Source organism: Myotis davidii, unplaced genomic scaffold (assembly GCF_000327345.1).
Source record: "Myotis davidii unplaced genomic scaffold, ASM32734v1 scaffold448, whole genome shotgun sequence".
NCBI classification, from domain to species: Eukaryota; Metazoa; Chordata; class Mammalia; order Chiroptera; family Vespertilionidae; genus Myotis; species Myotis davidii.
Window position 1 is genome coordinate 356219 of NW_006383009.1, and position 14616 is coordinate 370834.

Here is a 14616-nt window from a genome sequence, read left to right on the forward strand (position 1 = left end):
AGCCCGCTTCGTTCAGTGCGGATCGTCTTGATCCAGGGGCCGCGGGGGGCGAGGGGGGGCCACACCAAGGACTTGCGGGGGACTGAAGGCGGGGCCCACCTAAACCTCGCCTGACCTAAGCACCTCAATGGTCCCCGTACGTCTCCCTCGGTTCCCCCTCGAAGACCTGAGAGAAGGGAGAGGGTAAGAAGCGCACCAAAGCGCAGAGCTTGCTGCCTGCCGCACGCATGCCTGCGCGTGAGTGTGCGTGCTCGCGTGAGCGTGTGTGTGTGTGTGTGTGTGTGTGTGTGTGTGTGTGTGTGTGTGTCAGACTCTTGAGCTGAACTGGGCTATGTGCACCCCAAACTCTTCCCCACATCGAGTCCCCAGGCCTCTGGGGAGACTGTCCCAGGCCGGGTACCTGCACGCGGCCAGATGAGACGGGTCTTCCATCTGCTCAGAAATAATGTTTCTTACAGAAATGCCTCGGATGCCACCGCGGCGGTGTGGCTACCGCCCCTTAAGCTTTGGCCCCTCAGAACCCCACTTTTTCCGAGCACTTCCCTATTAGGCCTCAGAGCAGTTTGATCTGCAGGGAGAAGGAGCAGCTATCACTGAACCTGCCTTTTTTAAAAATGTATTTCCTCAGCCTCACTTTTTAAAATCTAGGTCCTGAGTTTGCCCTCTGCCCTTCCCCCACCCTCTTTTCCCTTCTCCCCTCCAAGCCTTCTCCCTTCTCTTTCAAAATCTTTTACCAGAAAGGCAGGCCTCAACCAGCCACCCCATTTCACCATCTTTTTGTTTTCTCTCTCACACATATTCTTCCCATTAGTGGTGGGAACGCAGGCTCATTTTTGCCCCTGGCCACCAAATAGGTAGACTTCAAATCTATGTATATGGTGTGTCTGTGTGTGTCTGTGTGTGTGTGTGTGTACAAACACGTACACATACACATACATATAACATACACACAATATGTATTCCTAGCAAAATAAAATCTCTAAGGTACTTGGCCATCCAGTGCAGTGCACTGGAATAAAGAGGATTTGTAGTCATATACATCTTTAAATGATTTATTTTTTATGAAAATTTTAACTGATGAAATATCTATATATGTGTGTATTATGTATATATATATATATATATATATATATATATACACACATATACACACATACACATCTCTGTCCAAATTTTCCTTAAAAGATATGGGGATTTTTGCATTAATCCATGTTGATTAATGAGGTGTATCTTTTTCATACCCCAATTTCACCTTCTTCCTGCCCTACCTCAACTCTTCTCAGGCACCCCTCCACCCCAGCCCTTCTCCACACAGGGGTGACTCTTTTGAAGTATAGTAGTAGGGAAGGTTGCTCTCTGACACAGCTTCCAGCACAGTCCTGACTGAATGTACTGTTCCCTATTCCCAGTATTTCTCCTGTGGTCAGTAAGCTGCCCAGAGAGAAGGAACAAAGGTCTGGAGTTTACAGAATGTCTGTTTTTAAAGTCACTTTATGCATTACCCACCTTTTTTTTTTTTTTTTAAGAAAAAGAAAGCACTGTTTTTTCTTTGTTTTTTTGGTGGAGGAAAAATAATACTAAACGGAGTCCAGTGAAGGGGAATCAAAGAGCAGGGGGATCGTGGATTTCCAGGTACTTGGACTTTTTGTAGAAGGAGAGAGAAGAGAGGATGAAGTTTGCCAGGAGGGCTCATATTTTTTCAACTGAGGGGTAAAATCTTTCTTTGCAGAGACAGTATTTTGCTGAATAGTTTTTATAATGTGATGATTATTAAAAACAAAATTTTGGTCACTTCAAAGCCAGAAGGAGGAATCAAATATCCTTTAATATTTTTTCCTTGCTCCTCCTGGCTTATGCATGTCACTGCATGATAACTCTGAGTTTTCCTTTGTTTTAATAAAACTGTTCTCAGACATTTAAGCTAAACTAAGAGAAAAAAATAACTTTGTTGCCAAAAGGTTGTGCTATCCAGATTTTTTATATGTCTGCATGTTTTAAAAAAAACACAGCAAAAGAAAATGCACTCTAACTTATGTGAACTGAGAGAAAAAAAAATCAGGTTTTAAACAGGAAAACCTATGGGGAATGATATTTTTTGGAAGACTTTTGTATAAAGTTGAGTACTTAGAAAAAAGACAAACCAGATGTAATATATTTTGTGGATGTTTTTATTTCTTGGATTTATAGTACCTTATACTAAGGTTACAAAATATGCTTGATATTGTGAAAAGGTGAAATTCTTCACCAACATTTCATCTGCTCCATTGTCACATTGTTATGCCAATATAATATAGTTAATGAAAACAGCATTTTTAAAAACTGAAATATTGAAATGGTGTAATGTTGTACCATTTGCACTGTGAGCAAATGCTAATACAGTAAATATATTGTGTTTGCTGACAATCAGCCGGCCTATAAATCTCCTTATTTTATTCCTTGTTTTCATAGCATAAAGTTTTGGTTTGGCCTGTTCGTTGTCTTGTTTTGTTTTTGGCTGGTGGTTGGTTTGGTAGGTTCTTATGCCTGGTTTTGCCATTCTTGCTCCGAAAATTCTCAGTGTGGAAATGTGGAATTTGGCATCATTGGAAGTTGGTCAGAATTTTGCGTGGTTCTGGTGTTTCCAGTGTTGAGTGTTCACTGTGGTTCCAAGAGAATAGAATTCCCCTCCACCCTCTGGGAGCTTCCAACTGCTGGAAATATTAGAGAAACAGATAAACTTCTGGGATTCAGGGCCAGTGGCTGGAACCTTCTGGAACCCTTCTCTCTGGTTTTCAATGGGTATTTGAGGGTAGAAAGGAGGAGATGATCTGATTTATGAACTGTTTCTCTAATGGTCACCGGGAGCACCAGAGCAGGACCCCAGAGGATCTCCACAGCCATTGTGAGTGGTGTTCTTGGTAAAACTTTTGAAGCTTGAAAAACAAGCAGAGACTTGTGAGAGGTTCTTCAAGGTTGGCCAGATAACCAGAGAGATTGGAAGCTCTTTTGTGGTCAGATAATTGGGGAAAGTTGGGTTTAATGTTCTGTAACTTCAACCCCACTTGGGCAGGATTCTCCAGGCCTCACTATTTGTAGCTGGGAAAGATGGTCTTAACTGAAAAACCGCTTTATGAACTACCCAGGGCTCTGATGCTTTTAAGAGAAGGGAGAACATTGGGGTTTCGAGAACACACAGGGAATGTTTTATACAGCATTAACCCTTCACACCTTACAACTTTGTCCCTCATAAAAGTGATGCTTCCCCTCCCTGAGCTTACTTCCCCAGAAACTTCCCTGTCCTTAACTAAGGTTATTTGCCAGCCCTAAAGCTTTCTCTTGTAGAGATATGTACCTCCCATGTTCTTCCCGTGTCCACATCTCCATCCTATCCCTTCACCCGATTTCCTATAGGCTTTAGAATCCTTTATCTCTGTGAAGCTTGTCCTAGAGCAGTCTTTGGACAAGTGAGCCCTGTCCCTCTCCCCTTCTCCCTGCCTCCCCTCTAAAACACCCACCTGGGCTTCTTTTCCATGCATTTCCCTATCTGCCTTAGCAGAGGTTAGGGGCGTGGTGTATGAGACTGAGCTATGTAAATGTAGCACTGCATCTGACTGGGAGGCACTGTCTGTGCCTGAGACCCCAACCAAGTCAGCCACACAGTGACAGAAATGTAGAGCATCACTGCTCAGAAACCGCTATTGCTGCCCCAATGCAGGCCCATCACAGTAAAAAATGCGGGTGGTATTTCTGGTTGGCTGTAGTTACCAAGAAGTTGAGGGCAGACTTGGGTGGAGGAGGTGGGCTGTGGCTTTAGAAAAGAATGTTTTTGAAGTGAGAGATCAATAAAGAGAATGCAGTGTGGAATCTTAAAGTTTCTCACCCACACAATTCTAGGTCACTGGCTGCCATCTTGAATTCTCTTCTCTCACCTCATGAAACTTGCAAAATTTCAAACTACAACTTTATGTACAGCCACAAGGAGGTGTCCTTTTTTTTTTTTAACAAAGAGAATACAAGATGGCCAAAAAGTCCTAGTGATGGAGCATATAATCCATTTCTTTGTTAAACTAGATTGTTCCTTCCAGATTTCTATGTGTTTTTTGAATGAATATTATCAAAGGAAGATAGTGTCACTGGGTGTCTTCTTAGTTAGCATCCAGCCTCGCCTACATCTTCTCCAATCAAACCAGGCCTTCAGAGTTGCACTTTCGTCAACAGTGTACTATGCTGCATGATTAATAAACTCACTTCCCATTGGTGCATATTACTCAACCCAACCTGGTTCAACCACTGGGTTACTTGGCAATATGGAAGCCCGTCTAGCTGGCACCAGCCTGTGTGGTGTAATCTCTGATTCACACTTTGTAGCTAGATAAGGCTGCCTTTGATGGCATCACTCCAGCAACCCAACCTGCCTGGGTTTGTAAATATGGGGAAAGGAAACTCAATCTGAAACAAAGGGATGAGGTGGAGAGATGGTGGAAGAAAGGCCTGGCTGGTAGAAGAAGGGGCTCAGGAGCGAAATCAGGCATTTATACATAAAAGAGGTAGAGGCCTCAATCTTTCCAAGCAACCCCTAAGGTGTTTGGGGATGAATGAAAGGATACCCCACATACATACACACATATCTTGAGAGTGGCATACTGAAGGCAATGACTCCACAAAATTGTACTCAATGAACTGAAGTTAGATACAAATGAGGAGACACTTTGTGAGAACTGGGGGCAAGGAGTGGCATGTTTTTATATGGTGGTGGTGGAGGTGGTGGTAGTGATGGTGAGTATGTCTATTATTCACAAGTATATAAAAAGCAATAGCAAGGTGGATTCTGGTGAATGAAGGCAGTATCTTATGGCCAGTCACTACTGCTCCCCTTTTGCTAGTCTACAATTTGCCTGCTATAGATGAGGGGGTTGTGAGTTGCCTTTTCCTGGCCTTGATTGGCTCTCCTGGTGTCCTGGAATAATAAACCTAGGGAAAGTAGGAGGCCTCCATGTGTCCCAAAGACTAGAAATCATACTGGCAAAATCTTAACAACTAGGAGAAAATGACTTCCTAAATGGTGCCATGGGGTTTTAAAAATAGGTCGTAATCCTAAATCTATCCCAAGTGGTTCTTTTTAGAAAACCTACTCTTTGTGCAAAGAGGAATGAGGTCTCTAGAGGAATATATAATGCTCAAGGATCCCAGTGAATCTCAGAGCCCCTTAGTCATACTAATCCCTGAGACAGCCCTGAGAACACAATCAGTCCACAGAGGTCTGACCTCATCACCTGCTTCCAGCATCCCAGCTCTTGAAACTTCCCCTCTCTCTCTGCTTCAAGGTTCCCCTCTACCCCATCTTTAATATTTTCAACGATTGGTCATTTTCACAGCAAGAACAGAAGTGTGATGAGGCTTTTCCGGACTTGCACTGGCGTCTCTGACACGTCCTTGCCCAAGTAGAAAGGGACAGCTCCGAATTCTTCTGCCTGGGATCCTCATTCCCCAACCTCATCATGGCTGCTTTGTCTGGGATCTGGAAGGGGCATCCTTGTCACCACCCCTGCTGGCCACCAGGGGCACAGTGTTCCTCTGCCCACTGATCTCCCTGTAAAAATACTATTTCTTCCATTTGGGCAAACACACAGATGGCTAGAAGAAAGGCTTCCGAACAATCTCACAGGAGCTAAAGCAAACAGAACATGACCACAAAGCCACAAACAAGAAGAATTTGAGAATACACGGTTCTAGATAGCAGTGGCTACTCAACAAAAATGTTCTTCTAGGTTGGTTGGGAGTTTGACCATCATATGGTTTCTTTAACATTGCCTAACCTTATTCTTATCTCCAGAGAGGCCCCCAGCACACTCTCTCCTGGCCAGGATTCCATAATCGTCCAACCCTATCATTGCCCTAATATGTCCTCTGGGTCCTGCTCATTTTACCTGGGGCATGATCCTGGGCTGGCTTTCCCTGGGAGACCTGCCCTGGGCCTTCGGCTATCTATACCTTGAACCTTTCAGAGAGGCATCATGACCCAAACAGAAACAGACTGCTATTTTCTGACCCAGCCGACAACAGAGTTGAGTTCCCTCTTGGGTTACCCACTGAGTTCCTAGTTATAGTCTCAGGAACGCTTCTGCCTCTGAACTCCCTGGAGGAAAAGAGAAGTCTGGCGCCCCTGAGGCTAGGGACATCCCAGCCCTGCACAGGGGAAATTACCCTTGTCCATGGACTTGTATTCTCTTGGCTGGCTTGCCCCAGGGGGTGTCCCCACCCAGTCTCCAATAAAGGGAGAGAGAGTAGTGACCTGAACAGAACTGAGCCTCTAAGTCCTTTATCTTCTTCTCAAAGATGGGATGCAAGAGCTCTGGCATTTTGCCCCTCCAGGTTGTCCAGGTGCCTAAAGGTCTTCCATTCCTCTTGTTCCCTTCTCCCCACTACTTAAGAAGCTCAGGCCATGGGTACAGGAAGGCAAAAAAAAAAAAAAAACAACTTCTGGTGCCTGTGTGATCCCAGGGTACTAAGGAAAGCCTTCTTTGGGGTGCTTGATACTTACTCAGAAATTGAGAGGCAGTTTGATAACCAGCTTTGAAACCGTCACCTCCGTCCTAGATCTGAATCTCAACTCTGCCACTTTCCTGCAGTGTGACTGCCAACATGTGCCTTAGTCTCCCTGCACCTCAGCTTCCCCTGTCTTATCATTGCTGTCTTATCATGTGATGCCTGGTTCATTGTGGGTGCTCCATAAATGTGACTTATCTTCTTGTCCCTTGTCCCTGTCCCCTTTCCCCATCCTCCAATCACAGATGTGAGAAAGAGGGCTCTGTCCCCACCAGGGATCAGTACACTGATTCAAACACAGCCAGAGGAACCTGAGTCTTCACCACCACTTCCAGATCCAGCGGATATCCCCTGGACATCCCTATTCTGAAAGGGGATCCTCCACCCCACCTCCCAATCCCCCCAGAGGACATGAGTCTGAACCCCTCTTGGCCACAGCTGCTGTTATTGTTGTCATTTCCTGGCTTAGTTCCTGACCCCTTCCCAGGTCCTTTGGTCTCTCTCACTTAGATGGGTGGATATAACACCTTCCTGATCCAGTATCATCTGCAAAGTTAATTAATGTGTCATTGGGCTGTTACCTGCTTCCTGATCTTTATCAGGGATTTAAATAAAACGCAGCAGCCCCAGTTCTTCCCCGTCCATCCCTCTCCCTGAATCAGAGGCTTGTTCTTAGTCATCAGTCCTTGACCTCAGCCTTCTGGCCAGTTCTCAGCTTCTCGCCTCTGCCCCTGCCCAGCCCTAGTTTGGGGGCCCAGGTGCCATCCAGGGCTTTAATGGAAGTGATGTTTTGTGAGAGAATCATGGACACTGGAGTCCTTACCTCTTGCTACCCCCTTGGGTGGGTTTCCCTAGATCTGTAGAGTCATAAGACTTAAGAGGCAAAGAAACAGAGGCCTCCAGAGGTCCTATGACTGTTCCGAGATCACACATCCAGTAAGAGTAGAGCCAGAAATTCAGACCCAGACTGGAGTGTCCATGGAAATGTGCTGATTGCTTTATTTATTTAATATTTGTTGAGGACCTGCTATGTGCAACATATTCTTCTAGGCACTGAGGATATAGCAGTGAACAAAAAGTCCTCCGTTCTCAAAACTTCTCTCCCAGGCAGAAACAGATGAAAAAAAAACACATAATTATGTCAGATTGTGATATGTGTTAAGGAGAAAAATACAGAATGAGAATGGGAAGTGCTGCATGGGAGTTACAATTATATGTGGGGTGGTCCAGGGCAGCCTCACAGGGAAGGGGCCTTTGCGCTCACATGCAGGAAGTGGTGGAGAGAGCCATGTGGACATCTGGCCAAGAGCGCTCCTGGCAGAGGGGACAGCGAGGATTAAGGTCCTGGTGATGGTGCTCTTGGATTGTCAAGGATTCACACGGAGACAGAGTGACTGGAAAGAAGTGAGCAAGGGGGTCGGCCACAGGAAGAAGTCAGAGGAATGGTCCTGGAGAAATCAAACAAACCCTGAAGTCTGACAGGAGAGGCCCTGACACCCAGGGAGAGCCACGACCTGTGCCTGGGCTACCAGGCCATGGGACGGGTGCCCGCTCCCTCTGCCAAAGCTGCCTCTCCTTTGAGTCCCCAAAGCCCCCCTGTTTGCTTGACTTCCTCGCCCCCTGATGCAGTCTTCTGAATCTTTCCTTCGTGTCCTCTCAGAGGCCACTGATGATTCTGAAACTCCAGCTGGGCCAAGGAGAGACAGAACTGCTTCCTTCAAGAACCACAGCCTGAGAACACCTTCTCTTCCTATTGACATTTGCCTTGGTGCCAAGTTCCTTAATAAGATGGATGACTCTTCCTGCTGCCCAGCCCCGGAATGGGAATCTCCCTTGGCCTCATCTCTCAGAAATCGCTCCCACAAAGCCAGCTCCCTCTAGTCTGTGGCTGGATTGGCCATGTTTCCTGCCTTCACAAAGAGCTGGTGGATGGCCAGGTTCCTCCAATATGGTCATATTCTCACCCCCACCCCAGGCCCTGAACATGGAACATGCAAGATGGGACATTTCTAAAACCACCTGATCCATAATACTCCTGCCACAAGCTGCATTTCCCTGGGTTGTTGCAAATCTTAGTCTTGTAGCATCATTTCTATAGACTTATCTAAGCAGCTTCATTCTGGTGAAGAAAAATTCCTTCCTCCCCACCACCCACCTTTTTTTGGTCTCCCACTTCATGTCTTTCCAAAAGGCCCCCTCATTGTCTGCCTTTCCCTGGCAACTTGGCATCATCCAGAGTTCCTTCTCATTTCATTCATTCATCCATTAATTTAGCAAAACTGTATTAAACCAGGCAAAGTGCCCACCCCTTGGGGGAGAGGGGGCAGGCAGTACAAAGATGAACATAAATCACAAACAGTCCCTGCCCTCAGGACCTTCCATTCTGTCAGGGAGACACATAAACAGACAATTTCAGTACATTGGACCTGGTGTCCTATGATGGTGGTCCCTGATAGGGAGGACCTAACTCAGAGTCTGGTGGGAGGCTGGGGAGGTGAAGACACAGGGGTGGGGGTGAAGGAAACTTCCTGGAGGATCTCAGAAAGTCCTCGCCCCGGTACCACAATAATAATGAAACCACTAAATAACTAAGAACTTAATACATGCCAAGCTCTGTGCTAAGGTCTTTTCATGAATTACACCATCAGACTCTAGGTACAGTGGATCTACCCCAGGGTGCCCACCTGATGTCCTGTGGGGCTTCTTACTCCTGTGTCCTTTCCCCGAGGAGGAAGAGAAACTCCCAGTGGCCCACAGGCCCTGGGCAACAACATAGCAGCTTGGCATCTCCAGAGACTACCCAGCTGGCTTGGTGGAGATTGTCCAACCCAGATGACACTTCCCTGTGTTACATTCTGGTTGCTTCTTCTTGCTATAAGGACAGACTTTTCTGGGGCTGGGGACGGGGTTAGAATGAGGGCTGTGTCTTCTGATTCTCTGTGGTCCTTGCAGAGCATCCCTCTGGCTGACCTCTCTGCCTGCTCCTCAAACCAGACCTCAGATGGTGAGCTGAGAGAAAAGGCCCCCCATGTCCTCTTCCCTTTGGGCACTTAGTTCCAAGCATGAACAAACCTCTGCCTTTCCCCTCTCAGCTCACCCACCTGCTTCTCCTTTGCTGCTGGTTGAAGAGCTCAGGCCTCTCAGCCAAGAGACCAAAGCTGTAGCTTCAGCCCCAGCATTGCCTTCCTCTCGGCGTTAGACAGTAAGTCAGTCTGGTAACTTGGCTGAGCCTCTATCCCCCCATCTGTATAATGGGGTTAATAACCTACTCCACAAGGCTGTTGATAAGATCCACTGCAATGTGAAATCAGGAAAAAGAGCTATTCCTGACCCAGAAGCCCGAAGAGGACTGTTGAGGGATGCTTTTTCCCTTCTATGGGGAATCATCTGGGCAGATATTTCAGGCAGAGCTTGGAGCAGGGTCTGGGCTCTTCTAGGTAAGGTGGAAAAAACACAGGGTCAAGATGGCTCAGAGGTGACAAGCCCCTGAATGATCCCGAATTCACTGTTGGAAACTATACCTTCTGGGGGGCTTTTGAGCACTAAAATCTGCTCCAAATGACAATATATGTTGTCAAACAGCTATATACATCTGGGCTCCACCGCTTCAGGGGTTAGAAGAACTGGCTCCTGGTTTTGCCTTTGATATTAAGTTGACAAAGCTGTTAAGTTGACAAAGTCACAGTCCCCCTCTGGGTCTTAAAGTCCCTGCCAGAAAAATGAGTGGTGCTCGTGGTAGACCCAGACAGCACCTCCTGTGTACACAAGACGCACCCCTTCCACTCACAGCTGGGAGGCCACGCCAGGGCCCAGTGGGGCCTCTGCTCTTGTCCTCCTGGGCCCAAACTGAAAGATCCTGTTTCCTGCTACTTGGAAGGGCCGGCCTCTCTCCCATCCCCACTGGCTCCCTGGGGCCTCTGTTCCCTGACTAGTTCCTCTGGCCTGAGGCCTTGGGGTGAATGTTCTCTAGCTGTTTGTTTCTTGGAGTGTGTGTGTGTGTGTGTGTGTGTGTGTGTGTGTGTATTTAATCCTTTTTCTCTCCTATTTGCCTGAAAAGTACATAGAAACTGATGTTTAGTTAGGCCTCCTGGTTTGGGGTTCTATTCAACCGAGACGTTCTTAGCAGTGGCCTGGGGTGCACAGATGGATCAGCTCATGGACTGGAAGGCATCAGAGGGTGGCTGGCTCCTAGAGGGAGCCATTGTCCTGGTGAGAAAGCAGCAGGACCTGGAGGGCTCAGAGGCTCTGGCTGTGGGTCTCCACCCTGAGAACTCCTACTGCTGGGAGTCTCTGTTTTGGGATTTAACCCCAAACCCACCACCTGAGACTCTGACTCTCCTTCCAGGACCTCATCTCAAGAGAGGCCTCTCAGGAGGGCCTGGAACCTCGTTCCTTCTTCCCAATCCAAAGCCCAAGTGTGCTCTCCATCCTCCTCCCAAAAGGCTGCCTGGAACCAGCGGCCCTGCCCTGCTGGCACACCCTCTCTCCCTTATCGCCAACATCGCCCATTTATTCCAGCCCTCACCCCACTGGAGTATATGCTGGGTTACCCAACATCCTCTGGGTCAAGCCTGTGTCGGATGACTTGAGTCATTACCTCCATCTCCTCCCAACCCTCCCAGGTCCCTGGGCTTGGTCTGGTTTAGCAAGCTGGGAGGAAGGGCTCCTTCCCTTCCCTGTGCATAGCCTCCAAGGCCCACAGGCCTCCTGGCACCAGGACTTTACTGATATTCAGCCTAACTCTGTGTTCCCCGGAACAACACCTGGGGTCCCTCCTCTGTCCTCAGCACTATATACCCCATCCCTAAGTAGACCACTCAACAGGTCACGTGAGTGTGTTTGCTGTCTGTCTCTCCACCCCAGCCCCTGTTCTGACTACTCATGGAAACGGCAGCTAACCTCACTGGGCCTCAGATGACACATCTGTAAAATGGGGATAATAATACCTCTCCTGCCTCAGGCAAGACACCGGGCCAGCTAATTTCCTGAGGTCCCTTCCAATTCTCTTGGTTCTGCTCATTCTTGGCTCTTTCTCTTCCTTACTCTTAGAAGGCCTCCTCTGCAACCGCTAGGGACTCTTTGTTCGCTGAGTCTCCTATCCTCGTCCTTGGCCCGGTCTCTGTAGGCTTTCCTGTAAGAGTCTTCAATGAGTACAATAAAATCCTTGAGACTGGGCCTCCAGACAAACCCGCCCACCCCCAAAGAGTGGGTCACCTTTTCCTCCTCACTCCCCCCACATTATCTAGGGAAACCTAGGGGTTAGAGAGCAAAGCCCAGTTTCCCTCTGGGGACAAAACTCAGACTCTGTCCTCGGCTCACACAGGACAGAACCGGCAGGCCCTCCACTGACAGTGCCTTCCGCATGCAGCCCAGGCTGCCTGGCGTCTATCTTTGTGCACGCCCTGCACACACATGCACACAGCAGCCCTACTCGGTTCTCCCACGGGCAATCTCTCCTGCTCTCCCTCCCCCTCTGCAGTACTTTCTGCAGCATGCTCCTGGAACACACCCTCCCAGCCCACCAATCCTACACACGCCACTGCGCTCTCCAAGCATCAGCTCCCGAATTTCCCACTTCTCCACTTGCTCCTCCACCCCACCCCTCCAACTCCACCCCCGAAGGGTGGGTCCCTGTCTACCCACAAGACAACGCTGCCTCAGCTGCTCCTGCCTTGGTAGGAAGGGTCTTTGGGGCTCCTCCCTAAGCCCCTCACCTCCCTTCCGCAGAGAGGAAAAGCAGCCAGGCCCCCACCAGCCAGGGCACCCCTCCCCAGCATCTGGTGAGAGGACAAGAAGCAGCAAGAACTGTAGGTCCTTTTCGCTGAGATTCAGATTTTGTACCAAAATGCAGGGTGTGCTTCTGTTTGCATTTTTTTTTTGTTTCCTTTCTGAAAATAACCATGAAACTATCATTTCCTCCCACTGCCTTTCCCCTATCTTATTTGGATTAGCAGAGTTGCTGGGAGAGGTGGTTTGGAGCCACGGACAGCCTCCTTCCCTGGCCTGGGTCCGGAGAACTCCCAGGCGGCCTTCAAGCAGGTGCTGCCGCATGGGTGCCGGTTCCTACGGGTGGAGGGAAGGAGCACAGATGCTGGGCATGACGGGCCCAGGAGAGCCCCCCCAATCAGAGACTTCTGGGAAACCAGATTTCTGCCTAGCCTTATCCCCAAGTTGGCAAGTACTGGGAACAATTCTGCCCTGGTTGTCCCTCAGCTGTAGCTTCTGGGCGGGAGGAGGGACCAGAGCTCAGCCCCTTCCCTGGCTGACAGGAGGGGATGCTGCAGTGTGCAGACTCTCCAAGCGGGGTGGGGGCATCAACACAGGAGTCTGTACTCATAGAAGGAGGAAAACGGCGTGCATGCTGGGAGTATATTTCTCTTTGTCCATTTTGTTCTCATCCAAAACCTCTTCCCAGTCAGCCATTCTGGGTATTCGTGCTGGTCCACTAGGAAGCGAGCAGAGAGGCCCCCGAAAGCACCTGCCACTCGCTGCACCTGAGTGCCTTCAGGGTCCAGCCCAGGGAACCCCATGACTTGCTTCAGAAACTGGGTTCCGCGCTCTTCCCTTGGCCCTCACAATGAAGGTGTTGGCCCGCAGGTCTCAAGGCCCCTCTGAAACCTCAGAGAGGTCCGGAGTCCAGGAACTTCCTCAGAGAGGAGAGCAGTTAGACCTGGAGGCAAGAAGCCAGGCCTCCTGGCCCTGACAGTACTTTAGCAAGGCCCTCATCCCAAAGGCTCTGGCCCCAGCTACACACTCACCGCTGAAGCCGAAGCCACCTTCCATTGGGCTGCTTGAGAAGGACCTAAGGGAGGGTCCAGGGGGCCTGGGATGTTGCAGTCCCCATGCAAGGTGAGGGATACTGAGGCTGGAAGACGGTGCCCAGACCTTGGCCTGGCCCTCCAGGGCAGGGCGGTTGTGCTCCCCCCATACTGCGTGCCTTCTTTGGGGATTATTTCCTGGGCCAGGGCTGGAGAGGGGCAGCTGGTCTGGCCTGAATGGTATCACTACTAACTGCTATACAGAAGTGAGGCTCTCTTAACACGCCCCCTCCTGCTGGGCACCATCTTCTCAGTGTGACCCTTGGAAGGCTGGAGTAGTGGCATCTGCCCCATCCAATTTCTCTGCCATGGGGCCAGCTGCCATGGGGACCTCACCCCTTTCTCTGAGGGTCCTCGACTGCGCAAAAAGCAGAAGCCTTGACATAAACTCCTCCTCCACTCCACAGTTCTTCCAAACACATCCAACCCACCCATCCCCTCACCCTGCCTCTTCCTCCTCAGCAGGACCCTTCTCCTCCCCCACTCCCAAGCTGAGCTGCTGGGCTATTTGGGGCTCTGGCCGGCCCTGCGGTGTAATCAGTGCCCAGGGATAATTGCCACCTGCCTGCCGGTGTCTGGGGGCTGTCTCGGCCACAGCAGCAGGGGGCGGACACTGGGTAGCCAGGCCTGGAGGAGGTCAGGCTAGGGCAGTCCTCCCCACTCCCTAGATTTGCTTCTCACCAGACGTGGGACCTGCAAGAATTCCCTAGGAAAGCCAGGCTCTCCTGGGGCCTGTGCTCACCTGGGACGCCCTGTGGCTTTGGCTGAGGGTAGATGGCTATCTCAGCCAGGGGACAGAAGTCCTGAGGCTACCCTATCACTCACAATTAGTTCAAAGTGCCCTCCCGATACAGCCCTCTGATAGCAGTGGACACCCCTCCTGGCTGCAAGCTGACCTCTGGGTAGGGTCACAGCTGGAACACAGACTTCGTAGCTGAAGGACTTGAGCTCAACTTTCATCACAGCTTTCCTGGGGTCAAGGCCACCAAGCCTCATTGCCCCAGGATGCCACGTGAACATGAGTATTCCATAAGTGCCAGCTCCCTCTAGTATGAATGCTCCCTTTTGGTACTTCCTGTTCTACTCCAAGGCAGTTTAGACAGCCTGGGTTTAAATGCCTGTCGTTCTCATTTGCCAACTCTATGACCTTGGGTAACTGGTTCAGCCTCGGTTTCCTCATCTATAAAAGAGATCATCAGAGGAGCTGCCTCATCAAGTTACTGTGAAAAATACATTATCTAATACATGTAAAATGCCAAGCCCAGTGCCAATA